This window comes from Scophthalmus maximus, chromosome 9, assembly GCF_022379125.1.
Source record: "Scophthalmus maximus strain ysfricsl-2021 chromosome 9, ASM2237912v1, whole genome shotgun sequence".
NCBI classification, from domain to species: domain Eukaryota; kingdom Metazoa; phylum Chordata; class Actinopteri; order Pleuronectiformes; family Scophthalmidae; genus Scophthalmus; species Scophthalmus maximus.
Genome location: NC_061523.1, coordinates 17,431,267 through 17,451,278, shown reverse-complemented (window position 1 = coordinate 17,451,278; position 20,012 = coordinate 17,431,267).

Below are 20,012 nucleotides of genomic sequence, written 5' to 3'. Positions count from 1 at the left end.
GTAACATGCTCTAAATCTGTCAGGACTGATTGCACTGGCCTCATTTGATGTTAACAGCTACACTGAGGGGGGAAAAAAAACATTCAGACACCACGCCTAGTTGATGATGAGATTATTATGTGATTAAAGATTAATTCCATTTGACCTCCAACAGCCATATGGGCTTTCACTGGGTTGTACAGTAACAACTTCCATAGGGTCAGAATCCTGGAGTGGATTATTATATTCACTACAGGCGCTGTGGACATGTCAGTGCACACAGTTATGCTGAATGTACAATAAGTTGCAGATTTAATGGATTCATCTGATTCATCCAATCATATCATAACATATTAGAAACAGGAACAAGTATTAATCCGCCTTATGCAAACCTCACAATGGAGTTTTGAGATTTCCTTCCACTTACGGCTTGTAGTAACTGATGAACAAAATGCTTTCAACATAAGAGAAATACAAAATCAAATGATCTCAATTTACTTAAATGTTTTAGAGAAAGGGAGGGGTAAAACTAAGCGGAAAAGATTGGAATTAAGGCCCATATATAACAAAATTATATCTAAAATTTGAAAAGAATGGTTGAGTATATATAGTGAGGTCACTCATTTTATAGACACAGTGCCAGACATCATCCTTCCTTGAGGCCTAATCAGCTAAACATGCTCACAAGCTAGCTGTCACTCCATTCAGCAAATAATCTCTCGACCCCAGCAAAACGTAACTCCCTGCCAAAACATTTTACTCTCAGTGCTATTAGAGGATTTATTTACGCTATTGTTTGACTTGTGTTTTTGGTCACGCCGCCTCTCTTTTCAATGTTTTATTCAAGTTAAATCAATTTTTAGTTTGATTGGTGAGTTAGTAGAAATATAATAGGATTTACAGATGCACCAAATCAGATTGGACCAGAATAGTGGTATGGAGTATGTTCTGCCTAAAGGGGTGAATGACATAATCGCAAAGTTTGATGTGAACTATCCACTATGTGATCTGTCTGTTTTGTCGATGTTTATTGTTTTACTTTGCTTTCCAATTCAGTTATACATTCAGTGACATAAAGACAATGATTCGTCCTCATTTTCTGCTTCATGTGGATCTGTGAGTAAAGCGAGCAGGTTTCTGCTTGTGATAGTGTCTCACTCCTCTGTGACACTTTTAAGTGAAGAAGAAAGTGAGCCACTAACATCCAACAGACACAGAACTAGCCATAACGACAAAATCAGACAGAGTGAGAAAAGTAAGGATTCATACAAAAAAGATTCATCTTGGCTGGTAATACATTTTGGTCATTTTTTCTAAAATTAAAGCTTCGTATGACATCCCATGGAATCAAAATTCATTTTGAGGCATTAATTCAGTCTCTGCCTCTGCCTGTCTATCTCTCTCTCTCTCGCTCTCTCTCTCTCTCTCTTTCTCCCAGAGCCAAAGGGTCAGTGATTGAATGATGTATTCTGTGGGATGCATCAGCCAGGTGGTGTACAACGCATCTGTTGTGTTAGTTTTCCAGACACATGAAGTCTTACCCATGGCAAGCCTCCGATGCAGGAATGGTCTCAGCTGCTGTGTTCCCATTTATTTATTGTCATCTATTGGACGTTTATTTGAACAGATTTTCAAAAAACACAAAGGTTTAATTCCTACAAACACCAGCAGCTTTCCAGACTCCCCTCTTTGACAGCCATCCATGATCATAACCTGCTTTAACACGTAGTGCAAGTGCATACCATGGCATGATATGATTAATTTCCTTTACTGGCTGCATAATATTCCATATTTGCAATGATGTCACTTCAATATCAAGCAGATATTCCAATCTATTTATTCTGGTAGTTTAAAGCAGTAATGCATCTTCTTAAAGTCCATATATGGTACTTGCAGTTATTTCTAGCATTTATGCCAGCATGCTACTCTAACAAATGCAACACATACAGTACAGTATTTACTGCTCATAAAACATTTTTTAATTACTGCATGTCTTGATAAATTAGAAGTCAGACATCTTTCAATACGTTATGTAAAAAACAAGGTCGATATGTAATTAGCCGAATGTACAAGTACAGTTAACTCATGAAGAGATTCCTCCATATTATTGACAAATGAATTGTAATAATAGTATCACATTTTTACTGGCATTTATTAAATTCATTATCCTCCTACTGATTCTGATATTTAAGTCCCCAGGCTGAAGAAAGAAGAAAAAATAAATCTTTCTTAGATTTAGTGGAAAATCGTGAATGAGAACTTGAGAGAATGAGAGAACAGCAAATCTTTGTACCTGGCGTAAATTAAATTTTTTAAGCCTTTGAGTGTGTCATTATGGCTTATTTCAGAGTAAAATCATTTTGATAGCATAACACTATTGCATTTCTGACTACTATGTGTGCTAGGCATCCAGAATGCATTTCTTTTTGCTTGTAGATATAACCTATAATTTTTTTTCTTGTCTCCATCGCTGGCAACATAATGGTGGAGATGCTCCCTGTTTCAGCTCTGTGTATCTCTAAGCGTGCAGCTGCCACCACCCTGCAAGCTCCAAATAATCTTGCGTTCTGGCAGAGCAATATAGCCTAAAATAATGGGCAGCACATTATCTAAGCTAACAACATATTTCCTTGTCAAGGGCAATTTGGCAATAGGCTTGATGTTTAAGGACTCATAATCATTCGAATGGCATCAGCTAAACACCCCTTCATAAAGGTACACACACACACACGCGCGCACTACCGACAACAGTGTTGTCTGTGATTGATTAGCACAGTGGCACTGGTACAATAGCTTTGAGGTGGTGCAATCCGTAAAAAGAAGGTTTAAAGAAAGAGCAACGCAAGCCAAGAATTCTGATCAGCTGCAAGGAAACTGTTCTGGATGGTGTTCAAGTAGAAAAACACAATCCTCAAAATAAGAAAAAAATAACTTTTCTTTCCCTCTTTACAGTATCCTACCAAACAATGCCTACAGTATTTGGTCAGTAAGTCGGTGAGACATCAGATTTTATTCTTTTAATTCATTTATATTAATACTGTACTTATTGACTTAATGCTTAGTGATGCTCATCAGTGCTTTCATCATAACGTATCCATAGTTTTGTGAATAAAAGAGGTGCAGAATGTGAACTGAAAGTTTTAATCGGGCTGTTAAAAAAAACAACAACTTGGCAAATGGGTGTCATACAGTCACATTAGTGTGCTGATACTAAAGCACACTTATGACATGCATAATCATTTGTTTTGTTCAAGTGAGCCCACACAACTGCCGTGATCGAAGTCAGATAATATAAAAAGAACCACATTGTAATCACACCATGCTCACAAACACGGCAGCACGCGGGTAAACACAAGATTTTTTTTTTTCAAGGCAGATTGGAAATGCTCACAAGCTGCCGATGTTTGTACTAATTAGTACAAATTCATCAGACCAGTCAGGAAACGGTAATGATTATATAAATACAAACTGTAACTCAGAATTTTGGGGAATAATTTGCGAGATACTCTGTGAGTGCTATGAAGTAACGCTATTAGAAATGAACTGTCTCATGCACATCATATAAGGCTGAACATGCAGGAACACATAAGCAAAATTACCTCTCAATACACCATAACATAACATGACACAACGTGTTTACCTGCAAGATCTACAAAGAACCTACAAGTATTATATGGTCTGGATTTAGTTCCATAGTATCCTAAATTTTCTCATCATTATTTTTTTCTGGCGGAAAATCCAAGTCCCACTGAATAGTGACACATTTATTCACGTGACGGGTAGAACAATTTTCTTGTTTCAGACAAAATATCTAACCTGTGATATCTCTTCTTGTCTACCAATCCAACAAATCCCCATTCCCGATCCTTGTCAACTGAATCGCAAAATCGCAACAAATTAAAAATGACATGAACACGGCCTCTGCTGTCCAAGATGAGCAATCTCCCTTCTCAAATCAATAGTTGGCAAAATGTGAATTTCAAAATGCGGTCTTTGCAATGCATTCCTTCGAGCATCGTGCAAGGCAACTCATGTGATTTCACATAAAACTGCTTGGACAAGTGGAAAATCACATCTCTTCTCCCAGCGATTCCCACTCCTCCCCTCAGTCATCCACCATTAGGCTTGCACAGTAGCGAAACCTGTTGGCAGTCCAAGCCATGCTGCTACCTGCTGAAATGTAACTAAGACAAAGCTCCTTTATCTGCCCTGCTAGTCTGCTGTCCTCAGCACACAATTTACTATTCAGTCATTTAACAGATGCTCTTATCCAGCCAGAGACATAATAAGTGCATTCCAATGTGGAGGTGGTGTCATATTTCCAGCGTGTGCTCCCAACTTTGTCAAATGTGAAGGACGCAGGGCACTGGTGCTGGAGGTCGCAGGAGACCTGTCTGGAAGGCAGACTGTAGAGATGACTTACTTTATGACTCCCACTTTGAATTTCTGTTCCTCCTTGTCACCCCTCACCCTCATTCTCGCTGGATTTCTCCTTTCCAATGTTTTTTCTGCATGCCACATTACATTTTGAAGGTGAATCCCATAAATACGTTTTTTTTGTCTGATTACCATTACATGGAGTCTCTAGCCTTATTCTGCATTGAGAGCATCTACCTGTGGAAATTCTTAAAGCAAATTCATAAATTCTGACGAGGCTTACGGTCTATTTTCTTTAAGAAATATATCAACTTGAAACAAAGGACAAATAAAGGAACTGAAATGTGCCGATTTATTTAATCCTGTTGAAATGTATATCATTTCCAGATTTGTTTGTCACGTCTCATGTTATAATTCCGTCTCAATTTTTTATCTAGGAAAACAGACCTGGAAAATTAATCTCCTGAAGACTCTTGACAGGGTCATGTCCAGACCCACTGACATTCTCAGCAGGTGCACATTTTGTGCCTGCATGCAACTGTGTGTGCAGTGTATGTGTGAGCATGTACATTTTTGTGAGTCTTTGACTGTGCTAAACAGTTAGTTTTCAGTATTGCATTTCACAGTTAGTGCATTTCAGTTTACTCAGCTTTTACCTCTACATCACCTTTCAGTTTTTCCTATGGAGGTAGCATTAATGACTGGCTAATTCAATATAGTTCCCGTGGTTAAGCAGCAAATGTTACATTATGTTCTTTACAAAATATACTGACACATTTTCTTAATGTTATCTTGAGGCTTTTCACCTACAAAATGCTTTGCACTGATGGAGGCATTGTTGACAGAGGGTCAGATTGATGGTGCCAACCTCAGATCTAGATAGAAATATCCTCACTATTTGAACAATGATAACAGTATATTGTTAACTGAAGCAGTGGCCAAGCAGCTACAAAAGCTGTCAACCATTGTTGTCTTCTGAATGAAGCTCAGACACATTGCAGATGTAAGACAATCTGTGACTTGTTTGCTAAGAATATCCTTTATCCTCTTCCTTCCTGCTACAGCTGGACATACATGACAAGCACAATATTCTTTGTATGGGTGAAAAGAGATTGTCAGAAGAAGAATATCATGCTATCATGAAAAAAAAGCCCCAACTGCCTGATAGATCTGATCTGATCACATTGTAACGTGCACTAACACTGTTTCTGTGTCAGGTCTTATTTTAGGACATGGTGGGTAGGCCTGATTTATCTAGCAATGCTTTCTGGTGTTCATCATGCCACCTTCTGATGTTGAGTTGAAAATCCGGGTGTGGCATTTTGGAAGCAATTTTAAAATTTAGTTGACGGTTCTAAGCAGTCAGTAAACCCCCCAAAAATCTTTCGAATCTAGAAAACATTCACTCACTGATTTGACTCAGCAACCTTCAACACCAATGATTAATGGTTATTTAGTCACACAGTGAAGGGAATATTTCACTCATCTCCCCTCTGAAACGCCAGCATGTCACTGGCGTCATGACATATTTTATAGCAATGAGCAAATTAATTTGGTAAAAAATTTTAATTGTCAAAATGACTGACTTGAATTACAGATCAGAATCAGAAATACTTTTTTGATCCCCAGGGGACATTTGGGTAAAAGCAGTGTGAACATTTCCATCCTTCCTTGCTTGTCATCAGTCAGTCAAGAATTATTATATGGTTCATTTAAAGAAATTGTTTGAGCCTGTGCAAATCAAAAGTGTTGTTTGTTTGGTTTTGGGCCAAGCCCTCCTAACCCACATGCAACACACATATAACCACCAACACCACGCCCGACACACAGCCTCTACCAAGGACGCCAATGCTGAGCGAGGCTTTCACCATACAGAGGAAAGAAGGGCCAAGCAGCGACCAGAGCAGCGGGGGCACAACCTGTCAGGGAGCTCTGCTGCCAAGCCTCAAATGACATTTAGGGGACTGAAAGTCACTTTCAAAGTTTATCTTAGTATTGCAAAGACCCATATCCAGATGAGCCGTACAAAAAACTCTTCAAGGTTTTTCTAAGGTGTTTTCTCTTTTCATTTGTTCAGACTTACACAGTTGTAAATGCAGAAGTGAGTCAGCTCTTCGTCTAAAGATGCTGTGTGATTGGTGTTGTCGATATCTCGAATATACTCTACGTATTGTGGCTTGTTCTATATGGAATGATACTGCAAACATAAAGAACAAAATGTGCAGGGTGAGACATGGGGGGAAGGGTTAATAACAAGAAAACTGTGAGATATTATTTGTTAAAGACACAGATAACAGATGAGTTTTCCTCAGCTTGTGACATAAATAACATCTAGCCTGTTTATTTAATGTGGCAGGAGTAAACCAGCCACATTGGTTCCACTGGCAGGAACCAAATGCAGTGGCTTTTGTATTACCCGGAAGATGTTGAACTAACAAGGATTATCTGTAAAATATGCAGCACAAAAGGCAGGAGCCCAAATTTCACCTATATCAAATCCACATAAATGAAACTCCAAAAGCAACCAGTTCAGAAGCAAATGACTGGTTCCTTCATTTTCAGATCAATGCTTTTTAGAACTTGGCTACACTATGTAGTGCTACACCATGCTACTGTTTATTTCCAACTAACAGCTGTTAGTAGTACATGTGTGCAGTCACCTGGTTTGAATGAATACATTCAACTTGGTTGTGATTTCCCCATTTTTTGCTGGCAACTTTAAAATTTCTCCAACAAAAATACTAATTAATGTAAACAAGAATGTTTTGATGCAGCTCATATTTTGCAGCGACTTCTAGTATCATCATGCAGGTGAAACAACCTTCCAATTGCCACACAGAGACCAGCAGCTAAAAACAAAAAAGAGAAAAGAAGGAATGAATAAATAACTATTAATTAAATGATTATTAATTCTAACCAATTTGTACCTAATATGGCTTTCCCCATTCACAGTATGTCCATGGATGTCCCACAATACAGTTCATCAAGTGTGCAAATTTTCTTTCTGCCTTTTCGTTCTTGGCAGCCTTACCAAGAGAATGTGAGGAGTTTCACTTGTAATTGCAGCGGCCAGAAAACCATCACCGATCCATTTATCAACCTCAGTTCATCAGAGGTTTGATTGAATTTCATAATTTCCTTCAGCCTGAGAGGTGCTAGAGGTCAATAAGCCCGATATTTGTGCGGCAGTGTTAGTCAAGTGACTGGTTATATAAAAAACGCAATTTTTTATTTCCTCCATTCTTTGTGTTCCTTCCTGAACCTAACGTGTAACTCATTTTGTTAATATTACGAAAAAAACAAAACAAAAAACTAGAGGAACAATAAATGTATAACAGAAGCAACACTGGGACACTATCATCAACAACAGCTGTGAGGGAGATGTAATGGTGAAGTAAACATGTCCAAAATTACAAAGTGTTTCACTTATATGTTTTGAAATATCAATATATCAACATGCAATGTTAACACAAACAATTTCTTCATAAACTCAGAGCAGAGTATATTTTCACATTGTAGCTGAGCCTGCAACTGCCTTTAGAATAAACACAGGAAGTGTTTTATTTATAGCTCAATTTGCTTTGCAGATTATTTTCTTATCACACATATGTTCTCACCTTCCACTCAGATGAAACTTTGGTGTCATTGCATTTCAAAGATGGCCTTGCCTTTATGATTACAGTTCCATTAAACACATTTTGTGTCATTACATCGACAGGACAGTTTTCTTCAGTGTTGTGTGCAATTTTGGGGTATCGATTAATTTCACAAATGTTTGTGATTATCTCTTTATTCCTTTCAGTGAACTTGGATTGTCCAACATAAGACTGAGGTGTGGAAAGAGCAAACTAAAATTAAATTATTAGATACAAAATCTCCCCTAACATCTTACATTTTTCAGTCACATCAGAGCAATGTAGCACTCATCATCCTCTTAATTAGCTGTCATAATATGGCCGAGAGGAGTTCCAGAAAATATGCTTCCCTCGACGCAGGGCAATAGAGAAATTGGGAAGGGTGGTTTCTAGGATATTTTCACAACTGTTTTGCTTTATAGCCTCTTTTAAGGCCACGGTCCTCTGGGGTGCTCGCTGAATCTCTCCTAACTGGAGATGGAAGAGGTGAAAAGGTGAGGCTTCGCCTGACACACAATACATCATATGTGACAGATGTCAGCCTGTCCCAGTGCCAATAGTCTCTTCCTAAGTTATTAGTTGCTCCTGCAGCCGAGCCCAAGCATACAAGGAGGCAAGGCTTACATGTTTGTTATTCAATGCTTTGATAAGAGTCATTTCAATTGTGGCAATTGTGGTAATTTTGTCTAATGGTGTATTCGTCAAAACATGCAGTTCACTATAGGCTACTGGATATAATCAGACTGTTCATTGACACAGGTCGATAATTTAATAAGGGAATCTAATTTTCAATTAATCTGAACAATTGCTTGCCCTTTAGTGGATTGTCCGTATCTTTCCTGGTATGTGTTAAACACAGCATGTCTGTTTTTCCTCATGTATGTCTCCTCTATTCTCTGGGGACTTGTCTTACTTGTTGTACCTCTGTTTCCTACTCTCTAACTCTAACAAGAAACAGGTATATTGTTCTAGTGTATATTTGTCTGTTATGTTAGTCAAATTGTCTTAATTCACCATCTCTGGCAAGCAGGTTTTCTCAACACCCATACCTAAAGGCTATGAGAGTGTCACTCTTAACTGAGACGTAGATATAAGACAATCAATTTAGGTGTGTGGGAAACAGCAATGCCTGCTGAAAGTTGAACGTTCAAATCATCAGTAAATGACCCATCAGTTGAATTGGGATCCTTCAAGTTGGCCATTCATTTTTTTTCTTCTTTTAGCAGACATGTTCCCTGACTAACCCTTCACCTTAGGATGTAAAAGGGAATTCTTGTGCAGGTGCTGGAATTCACATGTCTGAAGAGTCTCTCCATTACCGGGTTTAGCCCATTTTTTTCTGCCTCATTTACAGCTTGATTGGAGTTTGGGCAGCAGCAGAAGCCAGACTCTAATTGTCTCTCATAATTAATTAGTGTAATAATTAGTAACAAGGCTAACCTTCTTATTGCACAAAGCAGGAGTATGTGCTCCTCTACTTTTTGAGGTATTTGAATAATTTAGGTGTGTGTGTGCAAGTTGAAACTGTTTTTGTGCTGAGTGCTTGTGCATAATTTTCTGTTTCATCAGTAATAGTTGCTAATGAGATGTCTAGTACTCTATGTGCCAATGGATTTAGCACTTCTGCATATTCTGTTCTGAAGTTCTCTTTTCAGAGCTTTTGGCTTCCTTTACCCATTTACACCAATGTATGTCCCGCACTGTTCAAGAAATATTTACCGTATCCATTGGCTTAGGCAGTGAGGAGCCACACCTCAAAAGTATCATTGTTGAGTTGAGTTGTTTACTCAGTTTTCTTGGTACACAAATTGTTAATTGGGAAAAAGGCAAAAGTCCAACAAGGATATTGATTGACAAGTATGCAATTTTCTGTTTCCTCCAGTGTTTCCCTTTTTAGCTGTAAAACAAATACTTGAAATCCTCTTTATGATCTTATACTTGAGGCTTTGAGTGTTGTGACCACAGAAGATCAACAAGATCTTTGTTATATCTCCTGCCATGTGATCTGAAATTATGCAATATTTTTTTGCACAGCGCTTAATATTGCCATCAGTATGTGCATTTGAATCAGATTTGGAAAAGAACGGTGCATGCTTAGGAAATCTGAGTTGATACTGTTTAGTGAGGCACTGCCTTGGCACTCAAAACTGAAAACACAGTTTGAATTTAAAGATGTGAATCTGAGGGCCAGTGGCATCAGAGGTTTGTGGAATTTGCAGGAGCTAATATATCATAAGACTGAAGATTGCAAATAAAATAAACAGTCTGACTTTACTTTACTTTTCTGTGAGATTCTTGCTATATGAATCCTGAATTTCTTACCAACACATAATCAAAACATACCGGAATTGGCAAGATTATATTTTCAACATTCAAAGATGAATTTAGTATGTGTGTTGTTTTTTAACCTGAAAGTGTTAGGTGACAGATTTGTACATGTATCACTCAGGCCAGCTTGCTGTGTTGTAGCATATGGACACACTGATATTGGCCAATGACACATGGAAAGAGCTATAGGTAATTGTATGCTGTGCAGTTACTCTCCAGCTGTGCAGGCAGATGATTCAATCACACCCTTGTTATGTTCATATGAAAACGTAATTCATCCCAACTCAGAAAAGAAATTCACTCACTTCATATAGAGTCTAAATGGAAACATTATTGAATGATTGATGTGATGTTGTTGGAATGTTTATCAGATATTTTGGTTAATGAAAATGGAATGGGAATAAAGTTGGTGTGAGGGGTAGCCATTTCGCTTATTGATATTTAATAAAAATATATTTCATAGAAATTCTGGGGACCACCACAATTGCATAGGTACAGGGAGAAAAAACAATGCTATATCCCAACAATAAAAACTGCCTTTGGGAAGCTTGCAGGCAATGTCAGAGAGGTATTAGATCACCTTCAATAATTGTTAATTTGTTGTTAGATGCTTTATGCAAATGTTGTATCTTTAGCTTTTGGTGTATTGGCATAAGAGTGACATATAATTTGCTAGCGAAGATAGGAATATCTCTTAATGTTTAACTGGAAAAACTGAACATCTTCAAATTTGACATACAATTTAATCTAAACAGTAAGTCATGCTACAGTACAGCCACAGCATTTTAGGTGGCAGACTAGTTTTAGGGCATTTTCTTTTTTGCAATTTGACTTTGCAATGTGATAATACAATAAATTATTAATTGCTGGTTCAAGGTTCATAACACATTCTTACATAACATGTTAAATTATACTCATAGGAATAATTAGTAATGTAAGGAGTTACAAATATGAACATATATTATAGATATAATAATAACGGGGTAAAGAAAAAGTCAATTAAAAAATCTATATAATAGTATCAAGAGGCTCTGGTGAATATGTGATCATTACTGGCTGATCATTACTGGTCTGTCTTTAATTGGCCTCTCTCTAAGAATACTGCATAACGCGGCGATCTAATTGACATAATGACAGTATCAGAGTAAATATCTCCTTCGTTATAATATGATCATTTTACAAGAAAATGAGATGGACATCAGCAGAAGTAAATCAGGCCTTGTATTGATGCTGTGTATCTGCTGCTGTACACTCCCCCCTCACATACAGCCAACTTTTACTTCATGTAGTCAATTATATGGGACTAAATGCATTTCATTTGTCGCTCATGTCATAATCTTGATTCCAAATGTGGTACTTACATGTTTTGCTGATGGAGCAGTGCATCATCTGTTTGTTTTGTGTTTGACCTCCCTCATTGAGCCCTGCCAAGTGCCTACACAATGAATTTTATGGTTCTCTCTCATGACTTTTGCATGTTTTCTGACAATGCTTGTGCAATTTTACAAGGAAAAACACAAAAAACAATTAGAGAATAACCTGCAGTTCAAAATTTTTACTCCACCTACGATGACAGCTCAAGTTTGGCTTCGGATCCGGATTCAACTCTTGCTGAGGCCTGTGAGCCACAGAGCAAACCTCCTGATTAACTGGTCGGTCTTTCTCTGAACTTTGAACCTCATCCTCCAGTCAAGACCTTTTAGTTTGAGACCTAAATAAATAGACTCTGGCTACAAACGGAGGACAAGATGTTCCTCTACAGGGTGGCTGGCTTCAGTCTGCATTATACGGTGAGGGCTTTAACAAGTCAGGAGGGCCTCTGTATTGAACTGATACTCCTCCACAGAAACAGGAGCCAGAGTGAGAAGTGGCTCAGGCACCTGGTACGATTCCCCTGGATGTCTATCTTTGGAGGTGCTCCAGGTACAGCTAACATGGGTTTTCCACACTAAGAGATAGAGGAATTTATAGTGAGAAGCGTTGCTGGACTTGTGTCACTATCACCATGGCACAGATAAGCGGATTGAAATTGAATGAATGGGTGTAAGAACATCAGAAGTAGCTGACTTTTCACAAAATGATGCAGTTGAACTGTATCTCAACTGGAAAAAACAATTATTGTCATTTTTAATGAATAGTAGCAAATATATTATCTCCTACTGATATAAACGTCTGTGCATTTTATACTGCAATAGTGTTAGTATGTATAAAGGTACAATTTTTTAAATTTCATAAGAGTAAGCATTATAAAATAAATAGTCCTTAGCTACTTAGCCTTTTTTGAATTACAAAGTGGACTTGATGAAATGTTCATTCATCCTATTACCTTTTTGGAAATAAATGCAGACTCTGGTCAGATATTTCCCTTATCATCAAGATATGATATTAAAATATATAAAATGAATGTAATCAACATTAAATCATTGAAATCTTCTGATATTAAATGTGCCTAAAATGTGTTTAATGTAATTCATTACACCAGCCTAGTTTTGTGTCAGGGGTCATTAATGAATGTCTACACAACCTTGAAATCATCAACAGTGTCCAGGTAAACGCAAAATGTCTTTTAAAGGCTTAGATGTTTCCTCATATTTCATCATTCATCAGTACCTGCAGTGTATCATCACGACATAAAGACATCACTGTTATGACTACTGTCAGAGCAGGTTAGTTATTACTTGAATTAGTAGCTACGCAGGAAACTTTTCTACGGCCAACAACAGAGCACAATACATGTGCATCATGTTTGTCATGAAGGGCCGATTCAGTATGGGGATACCAGAGGGAATCTGTTTGTATAATTGCTGTACTCCTGTCCTGCTACTCAAAGTCTGAGCTGTCTTAAACATTTTGATTACTTCATTTTAGCTTGATTATTTATAATAATTGATTAATTTATAACTATTAGCCTATGAATTCCAATGACATTCATCAGGCACATGAATTGTTAATTGTTTCCCCAGTATTCTGGTTTTACATGATATCACTTCCAAGGGCTTATCTATTAAATTTATAAAGTTTTCAGTGTTTTACCATGATTTTTTTTTTGCTCAGAGACTTTTTAGCCTTTCTAACCCCAGGGAATAAAGTTGGTAGAACAAAAGCTAAAAAAAAAATTCAAAACATATAATACTAGACATTTCTACACCATTTTATGAAATATAGGCATTTTGGAAACCTGAGTTTCTCAATAGACCGCAGTACCATTCCAAAATGGGGCACTTTATTGGTGCATGACTTTAACAAACAAAAATATGTAAAGTAAATTTTAGGTAAAAGCTAAGTTATTGTCTATTTCATATATACAGTTCAATTCACGTTTTCATACAGTGGTAATTACTTTAAATTATGATACAGTGTGATAATTAATATCTAGGGTTTCTGATACAAATGAATTGATGTGGTTTACCTGGATTATAATACAAAGACGGCTTGTGTATGTACTGAAATACACTTAATTACTGTAGTACTAATCTGCATTTTCACTGATATCAAAGTGTGGATCAGAGGAAATCAAAATAGATTCATCTGGGCTAAGAGGGTTGGGCCTACTCCTTACATCTGGCAGACAAAAACATGCATCCAGACAGTAATCTACAGACACAAGCAAGCTGAACAGGCTATTCCCAAGGTGTGTTGTTTACTCGGGGTTGAGCTGCAGCAGCTGAGCTTTGTTCATAAAATTACTCAAAATAACCAATTACCCATCTTTTGCAGTGTATAGAACCATCCACAAACCCCAGAGGATGCCTCTAGTCCTGACACTGACAGAAAAAACTCATGTCACAAAGTCTAAATATAGCCTTTTTATCCTTCCCTTTTTCTTCTTACTTTCAGCGCACCGTCTGATTTGGTCTATGTGTCTTAACGTCTGTCAGCCTCTACATCTGCCAGTCTGTTTTATTTCTGCGTATCTGTCAAATCAAAGGCAAACACATAATGTATAAGCATTGGCTTTAATAGACGGAAGACTTGGGGTATGAGCACATACATAATTAAGCAGTAGTAATAAAGATCACCACAACAATAAGCTTTTGAGTTGCAGAAAACAATGATTCATAGATTTAAAGAAAAAGTTGTGCTTGAATGAACCCTAGGGGGTAATTATTGTAGTACCAGAGCTCTGTTTATTTTTTTAAATTTTACGTGACTAGGTGAGACAGTTATTGATCATGAACATTTGAGGGATGGCTGGGCCTTAGCAAAGGGGTGGATCAAACATTGATCATGTCATGTATGTGCAGGTGTTTATCTGTTATTGTGCCCGTCTTTGAGAGTGTCTGAGTAAGAATCGGAGGGCATCTGTTTACAAATATGCTGGCGAGTATAATCTTATCTAATTGAGAAGAAAGTGTAAAAAGTAGAATGAAGAAAATCTATTTGTATTGAGCATTAGTAGCATAAAAACTATATATGGCCTACTGTTGGTAAGGTCTAGTAAAGGCCAAGGCGTTTGTCTATTGCAATGTCCATCAATCCATTATCTGTACCACTTATCCTTTGAGAGTCGCAGGGGTGATGGAGCCAATCTCAGCTGACACTGGGCGAGAGGAAGGGTACACCCCTAGACACGTCGCCAGTCCATCACAGAGCTGACAGAAACAAACGCTCGATCCACGCTCACATTCACACCTATGGCAATTTACAGCAGCCAATTAAGCTAAACTGAATGTGTTTGGAATGTGGGAGGGAGCCAGAGCACCCGGTGAAAACCAACACAGGCAAAGAGGGTCATAGTTTCAACAAACTCTGTCAATGCAATTTAATTTGACACCTATGTGTTACTGTAGCTATAGGTTAGGTATAACTGCGCTAATTACTGTGCTAACTCGCTAGTATTACTTATATTTTTAATTGCTTAAATAATAGACTCACTCCGCTGTCTATCTTTTGTCTATTTCTATTCTTTTTTTTATATATTTACCGTGACCAAATGTGCTATTGCAGTGTACACATAAGTAAGGCATAGGCATATCTCCAAACCCTTAATTTGATCATATATTGAATTTAAATTAGTTAGAGATTGGTCTTTAAAAACCTTTAGTCTCAAGGTTTACATTTTATTATGTTTCTTACAGCCTCTGTTGGTTCAGATAGTCTGATGGTTTAATATAGATGGAGTAAGATGCAGTTAAAACTAGAGCTGAAATGATTAATCAATTAAAGGATCACACGACTGAAAATAGATTGCCAACTATAATCATAACATTGTTTACGTTATTATTCAAGTATATATCTGGTTCCAAATATGAGGATTTAATGTGATTAATATTATGAATAATATATATTTCCATTCATAAGGCCTTTGGCACAGAAATGGAAATATGAATGTATCACTGTTCCATTACATTTAGCAGACTGACTGATTTATTGCTTAACACATTTTCAGTGTATCTGTTAATAAAAGAGTATTATTTGTTGCAGTCCTACTTAAAAAAATATACAAAGAATATATTTCCACTTCACAATGGAGGGGGTTGAGTAAAGCAACATGAAGATATTTTCTTCATGAATTGGGAGTTATGCAAGCAAAGAAAATGGCCTATAATGTATCTCTAATGGCTGTGATAAGTTTTTTACAGTGATAAAAAGAGGAATCCTCACTATGATAGAAATGAAACAGTTTGACATATCTAGTGAGTCATGGGAGAATAGCATGAATTAACAAACCTCACTACTAATGCTCCCAGTAGACTTGTAAGGTAACATCACATTTTTCAGTCCACATATCATGTAAATGTGATGAATGGCCCTGGAGAGGGAGGTGAGGGAATTAAGAGAAACAGAGACATACAGCATGTTGAAATTAAGATGGAAATTGGGACGAAACGCAGAAATGGGGTAGGTGGATAGGACATGGTGGTGATAGAATTCCGTTGGGCAACCTTCTAATTAGTTCTGCTAGCCTGAGGCAGTGAATTGCCACTGGCCTTGTAGCATACAGAGTTCCTGCAAGGCCTTGAACAGAATGATTGACCGTTCTTGCAAAAAAACTGATGATAGCTATCATAAGCATAGCACTTGCATTTAATTACCCTGGGGTTTACAATGTATGATAAATACCCACATGCATAAAGATCGATAATCGTCATTCACAGTTTGGAATATTAACTATCAGACCTCCTCGTGTGCTTTTGTATGAGTCAGACTCACTGGCAGTCAGAAATCATGCACTTGGTTCCTCTCCTGCAAATTTGAAAAGCTACCTTCCAATCACTCTTTTCCCCCTGCATATATCAAGAGCATTTAGTGTCGTGCTTCTCTTACTCTGAAGGTGTATTCATCTGCCACCAATGTTGGTGGTTTCACCATGTCAGAGAAACGGATTGTGTTGTTGGATTTTGTGATTTTCTTTCATGAGCTAGTGATCATTTCATTTCACGATGGGAAAGAAAACAGGAATGTGACTACAACTAACTTCCTTTGTGCTGCTCCTTAATTGGCCAGCAAGGGAAATCAGCCATTGAAATGGTGTCACAGTGAATGTGTGCTATCCCGACGAGCAAGTGATAAGGGGAACTTGTCAGGGGCCAGCATGAGCAGCATCTTTAAAAAGCTACTGTTTTTTTTGCTGCAGGAACAACTATGCAATTAAATGGATGGCAACAAAAGAAAGGGTGAAAGAATATCATGCTTCACTATGCCTCACATCTAATTATCACAGGAAAAGAATCAGGGATAATGATATAATGAACATATTGGTATGATGGGTGGTGCAAATTTCATTCCTGTCACTGGTTTCTCCTTTTCCACTCAATACCAGAATTACACCATCAGAGCAGCAATAAACTAGGACAATCATTTGATCATAAATACAATCAGAGAGGCCAGCCTTGGTGTTAGCTATCTTTAATGTGAATCTGACAAATGTGTGGTAAATGTCAAAGTAAGTTGCTTTAATTATCCAGATGATGTGAATTCACCTGCCATCACTCCTGACTGCTCCTCTCATATGATATGGCCTTATTAATTCAGATTATATTCACACCATGGGGTTCACATATTTTAGTTAGCACATTACCCATTCAACGTAAAACCGAAAGGACTCAAGGATAAGAGATGAAGAGAACTAAGGCTTAAAAATTGATTCCAAAAAGGATTCCTTCGTATGCTTGAAAGACTTTATAGCAATAATTGAAAGTCTTATTTTTATCTCATGTGCCAACAATTACATTCTGTAGCCAACTGGGCATTAAGTACATGCAAGATTTTATTTTAAAAAGTAAAACATTTTTAATAGCAACTGCTGTTGATTTTCTATATTTTGCATTGACACAACCCCAAGACCTGCAGAAGTCAAACAATTTGTGATGATTAGACTGAATATAATAGGACAGATCAAAGTCCAGTCTCAGGTTCTGTCCTGGTTGTCACATTCTATAGGCGCATCACATCCAAATCACTTACATCGAATGTGAAGTTTAGTGGCCTTACATGTCTTCATGGAGGGTAATTCAGTTGTAATGATAGCTGTGGTAAATGTGGGGGATCTGGACCTGATTGTCAACTAGTCTCTCACTGTGAAGTGTTGATTATTTTGGACATTACATTGGATGAGGAGTCACTGCAGAAAACACTCTCATCAGCTTTGGCCACATTCTCTAACTTTATTCTCATTAAAGTTGGCAAGTGACATTTAACTACTACACGGGGGACTTCCAAATGCAAATAAATGGCAACTTCAGCATTAGAATTATAATGGCCTTCTTATTCTACATTTAATGACCCACTCTAGTTTTCAAAGTCACCTCCTCAGGAAGGGGTCCAGTAGGCCTGCCCGCTCCTACAAACCTTCTTATTGGATAATAGGGTGCAAATGATGTCAACTTAACTGTAGAGGGATTCTCAGCTCTGAGGAAGGAGAGGCTAAAAGCTCAATCACTTACTTCAACTCCTCCACTTCTCCCTGTTCCAAACTGGCTTTATGCAGGCCAATTTGGATATTTTCATGCTACATTTCATACAGGGGTCTCTCTAATCCCCAGGCTCACCTAATGAGGAGGTAATGAAAAGTTAATCCACATAGCTCGACTCCACCTAGCCTTTAGCTAATGCTGCTTTTAACTCCAGCTCTCATTAACTTTTAAAACATGAGCCATTAACAACAGGTTGGTAGACTAACCATCGGCTGGCCTCCCAAGCACTCTGCTATCCAACCCCTCACTGTGTCTGAACTTTAAAGCACAATTAGTGAGTGAGAGAAATTCTTGGTACACGCTGACCCCCTAATTAGGATACAGTCTGGATTTTCTGGAGCTCAGCTGTCACTGTATTGATTCCTCCTCAGGATTCTGCTGCTCACGGAGGGGTCAGGTTGGACACTATAAGCCCAAGATTTGATGTCTGACATTTCTTAAATTGTGGCTGAGGATGCACCTGAGCACAGTTAAACTGAACAGTTGATTGTGAACTGTTGACTTTAGCATTGTAGATTACTGCCTTTTTAAGAAAGTTGCATTACAAATACTTTTTCTTACCTGCAGGTTTATTTCCATTTTTTTTCCACAGCAGCTAAATAGATTGATTTGTTGTGTACGCACTCCATTTTCATCAAGGAAATTATGAATGATTTAAGAGGATGATTAAAAATGAATCACAACCAACAAACATCATAAGCTTTAGGGGGAGGTCTAGTTATCTGAAATAGACACTGCCACCTCCCACCTCTCCAAAGAATTCAATGTTGCCTCCAATAAGGGCTGCCACTGTTGTCTCTCTGCCTATTTATGACAAGACTGGGTCATAAAACATGTCTGACTGAACCAACGATAAATAGTGATTTGATTACAGACGGTTAATGCAAGGGCAAACAAGTGAGTAAATTTTGAATTCCTGTAGCTTTCTTGACAGCTCTCAACTGATTACCAATTCATCATTTTTGTGCTGTGGTGACACATAGTTCTACAGCTCTGTTTCTCTGGAGAATGAGAATGAGGTTAATGAATGTGGATCAGGCTAATTCCGCTGTCCTTGCCAGGCCGCAGACCTATAAAATACCCATATACAGATCTGCATGGATGAGATGATTTGTTGCAAAAAAAAGTAAATGTTCATAGGCCTCATGGGACATTGAGCCAGAATAAAAGCACATGCTGCTGTCCTCTTTTGCAGTAATTGCCATAATGTCTTTCAGATGTTGAAAGAGTTGAAAGGCACCATAAATGTCATGTGCAAATGTGTGGTTTCACGTTTAGCCTAAACACTGCCACTTAAATATGGGCACTCATTTATTTGAGAAATGATGTGATAATGCATGCATGTGAGTTATCGGAACAGTTAAAAGTGGAGACCACAATCTGTTGTGTCCATGGTACAATTTGAATCTGACTGTTAAAACATTTATGGAAGTGTTTAAAATTTTCTCTTGATTGTGTTTTGTCCCATAAAGTCACATACCCGCAACTCTGGTCCCGAATACCAGTCTTGGTTGCTGTGTTCAAAATGTTCTAGCATAATTTAGCAGGTATGGCAATTAAGGACTAAAATCTGTCAGTTGAAATACTATGAGTCGAAGGTGTCAAAACACAGGTTTGAATTCTGGTATCTCCAGGCTGCTACAAAGACACTGAAGTTCAGTTTCCTCCCATCCCCAGCCCCCCAAAAACATCCTTGGGGGGGCAGATAAACCTTTATCTATCGTCACACTCACAACTACACTATTCCTGTTCCTGTTACAGTGCAGACATCCGTCTG